Source organism: Cryptomeria japonica, chromosome 5, assembly GCF_030272615.1.
Source record: "Cryptomeria japonica chromosome 5, Sugi_1.0, whole genome shotgun sequence".
Lineage (NCBI taxonomy): Eukaryota > Viridiplantae > Streptophyta > Pinopsida > Cupressales > Cupressaceae > Cryptomeria > Cryptomeria japonica.
The window spans coordinates 543739365-543743583 of NC_081409.1; positions in this window are offsets into that span (position 1 = coordinate 543739365).

The window sequence follows — 4219 nt, forward strand, 5'->3', positions numbered from 1 at the left end:
TTAATCAATGAATTCACAAACTTATTAAGAACTAATAATGAAATAAAATATTCTGCACACTAGCATACATCCCAACAGAGATTTCTCTATCATTCAAATGCATAGATTTGAAGATCATACCAAAATATATCATTTCATTAATATATCAAATGTCTACACTGGAACTCAAAGAAGATTCAATCTTCCAATTCAAATCAAAGTTTTTCTGACCTTAAACAAAGCTTTCTTAATTACATTTATAGCCTCCAGGCCAATAGTTCTTTTGAAAAATAACCCTAAACTCTTAAACTCTACCCTAGAGTTAAAAGAAACTGTTTGCTTTGAACTGGATAAAACTTAAATGAACAACGACCACAGACAGGATGACAAATCATCCATAAACCGATCAAGATTCCATCATGGAAGAAGTTGTTGATTTGTCATATTTTGTCATGGCACCACACATATTTTGCCACTCCAGATGTGTTGTTGAGAAATTCAGGATAACCTGATAGTGCGGGAGTCCAATGTGTAGAATGTGAGGCTTCCAAACTTCTTTGTTCATGTTCACTTGCATAGCTTTCATTTTATGCGCTTCCAAGTGATCAAAGCAGACTGCTAACATTGATTCCATCCTTGCCACTTTGGAAAATTCATTTGTAGTTAGAGACTTTGTCTCTCTAACAAGCTGCACCCTTTCTTTAAAGATTTTGGCCATATCTGCTGCAAGTTCAATCATTTGTCCATCCTCCTTCAAGAGTTGTATATTGATGAATTTTAGATCCTTCTGCATCGTATTTGTCGTGTATGTGAAGTGTATACCTTCAGCTACAACACAAAACACTCAATAGATCATTACAAGCATGGTTAGCAAATTTAAAACAAATAAAGATAAAACCATGGCTAATCGATCTATCACCTCCTAATAAATGCGAGTGTAGATTTGCTCTCAGATCTAGATAAGCAAATTCTAGTGACTTGACTACATCTAGATAGAGGATTTATGATGATAATGATGCATTTAAGCTATAAAAGGGAATGATTAAGCTACATGATTCAACAATTATGCTAGAAAATAAGCTAGATCTAAGAATGCAATTGCCTATAATAACAATGCTCAAATGATATGCTAAGATCAATATGCCTATAATAATAATGCCTGAAATGCAAATGAGATGGGATCATTATTGCTCCAAAATGGGGTCTATTTATAGGATTTCCAAGGCCAGGGGTGAGGTGGCAGGAATCAATGGTCAAGATTGAGTTTGAAGATATCAATGGTGAAATTGGAGGAGGTTGGAAAAGAGGTTGGATGAAAGGGAACATTTGCCATCTCTATGGTGACAAGTGTCAAGAAGCTTTGTTCATGAGAGAGCAAGTGTCTAAGGAACGGGGACATGTGGCCTAAGAATGCCATGTGTCTCAAGAGAAGAGTAGGTTTAATTAAACCTAGGGTTAGATGGAAGGGGGTTAGGTTTAGAAGGGGTTAGGTTAGGTGGTTGGAAGTTAGGAGGCATGTGGGTAAATTTGAATTTAAAATTCAAATAATACTAATTAATTCTCAACAACTCATAAATTGATTTGTTTTAATTAATTAAAAGATTAGAAGAATTAATTGAAGATGGGGGGAGAATTAATTAATTTGAATTAATTAATCAAAGGAGATTATGAAAATGAAACTATTAAATAAATCCTTTGATTTATTAATAAGTAGATGAAAGTAGGAATTTAATCAAATTGCTTAATGAATTCAATTAAATTAGGAAGGGGATTAATTAAATAATTGCTTATTTAATTAATTATCTTCATACCATTTTTAGGTGTATACATTTTGCCCCTCTTTGAAGCGAGGTGTGATGACGCCTTGATTCAAAGAATAATCTCATTTTGATGATGATATTGGTTCGATAGGATGCCCTAGCTATTGATTGATAAATTGTGGTATGATGATGCCCCCTCAGGAGATCAATTGAGATAATTGATCTTTGGAGTTTTTGGATCTTTTGCGAAATTGATATCCCGATTAGAAATGATTTGATTTTTGCAACTGTGGTTGATGAAAATGTGAGTTCTACAATCATGGTGATGTGGTTCTTGATTACTGATAAAGCTTGATTTATTAGATTGATAAGATTGAGATTCAGTCTAGTTTAAGGAATGAAACCTCTTGTATAAGACAAAGACGATCAAAGCGTCTGGTTTCAGGAACGATATATCCTGTATAAGACATGATCAGAACGTCTGGTTTCAGGAAAGATACATCTTGTATAAGACATGAGAGAATCGATTTAGATGTGATTGATTGGATAAAGAACTAACAGTTTGTTGATATCAAGTTGCAGGAAGATTTAGATATGCTGATGTTGGTTCTGTTGAGAGGGTAGCATAAGATTTTTCGTTGAGTTGACAATATCTAGATAGATATGAGTTATTATTTTGATTATGTATACACTTGTGATGATACCTTGATGATTATTGTGATAGATTTAACCTTGGATAAAAGGAGCATGCGGGATCCCATGCAAGAATCAAATGCAAGCTAAAATGCAAAGCTACGATCGGACCAGTCACTGGATTATTGCATTTTTTCATCATTGAGATTTTTGAAAATGTGGGAAGTGAGTGCAAACATCAATGGTATAATTAAACCATGATGACCTGAGCACTGCTTTCCTGGATTTTGATATGGCAAGTTAACACAAGCATCGAGGTATAATTGAACCGAGATGACCTGAGTGTTGCTTGTGTAAAACAGGTAGTATTAATCATTTCAATACGCAAATTGGAAATATCTTCGATGATCATGTCTCGAGACAAATTTGCACATATTAATGATTAATTTTCAGACAACAGTCAAGAAAAATATCATGTTCCTTCCTTGTTCCTCTAGTCAAAGACATCCTGGAGTCACTCAGAAATCATGATAGCGAAAATCAATATATAAAAAAAAAAAGTTGAAAAATCATGCTAAAATCATTATCCAAAAGATATCTTCCATTGAAAAGGTGTGATGTGCTTATACTAACTTTGTGATAGTTTTATAGTTGATAATTTGATCTCATGTTCAACGTTGATGTGTCTTAGTTTTCGCTTGATAAAAGTTGTCTAACTGTTTGTTCTACCTATTTGATTAAGCTCAAAATGATCAAAAAGTTTGCCCCCAGCTAAGTACAGGATTTTGCCCCAAGCCTAGAAACAAAGTCGTTATGATATACTCAATAATCCAAACCATGGCGAGAAGCCACCCGGGATGCTTGCATATGTACAAAGGCTTCATGATGGATAAGGATAGCACTGATGGAAAATGAATGCAAGTGGAAAGATGCATGAACTAATAGATGGAAGAGCTAGCAGACAGATAGCGCCTGTTTGCCAGGTTTTCACCATCTGTTTTTATTGCACTTTTTCTCATATTTGATTTTTTGGGGGGATTTTCTGCTTTTTCACTGGTTTTTTTCCATTTTTTTTTCTGCTTTTTCACTATTTTTTCTTTATTTTTTTGCTTTTTCAGACATAAAATTTCTTCAGATGCATGCTATTGATGGGTTCGTCGAGCTGATCTCCATCCTACGTTGATAGCTGATATGCTCCCGATCCAAATACTACTATGATCACAAACAGACCTAACCAGTTTGATTCAAACTTTCCTTTATTTTCTCAATCTGCCTGGTTGCGTGGGTTTTCTTTTAGTACTAGTTCCCCAACTTGAAAGACTCGTGGCTTGACCTTGTGATTATAACTCTGACACATTCTTTGTTGATATACCTTTAAATGATCAAAGGCATTTTGTCTTCGTTCATGGATCAATTCTAACTCTTGTAATATAGATACTCATTATTCTTCATCTGGGATGAGACCATTTAATGATACTTGTAGAGAAGGTATCTCTACTTCTATTGGCAGTATTGCTTCTGATCTATAGATAGGAGAGAAAGGTGTGGCACCTGTTGGTGTGCGGATACCAGTACGGTAGGCCCATAGAGCAAGGTTTAATTGAATATGCCAATCTTTTCCAGCATCATTCACCGTCTTTTTGAGGATTTTCAGAATAGTTTTGTTTGATGCTTCTGCTTAACCATTTCCTTGTGGATAGTAGGGTGTGGAGAATATGTGTTGGATCTTGAATTTTTCACATAGCTCTTGTACATCCTGATTCTTGAATGGTTGCCCATTATTAGTGATAATGGTCATTGGTATTCTATAGCGACAGATGATATAGTTCAAGATAAATGCATCAATT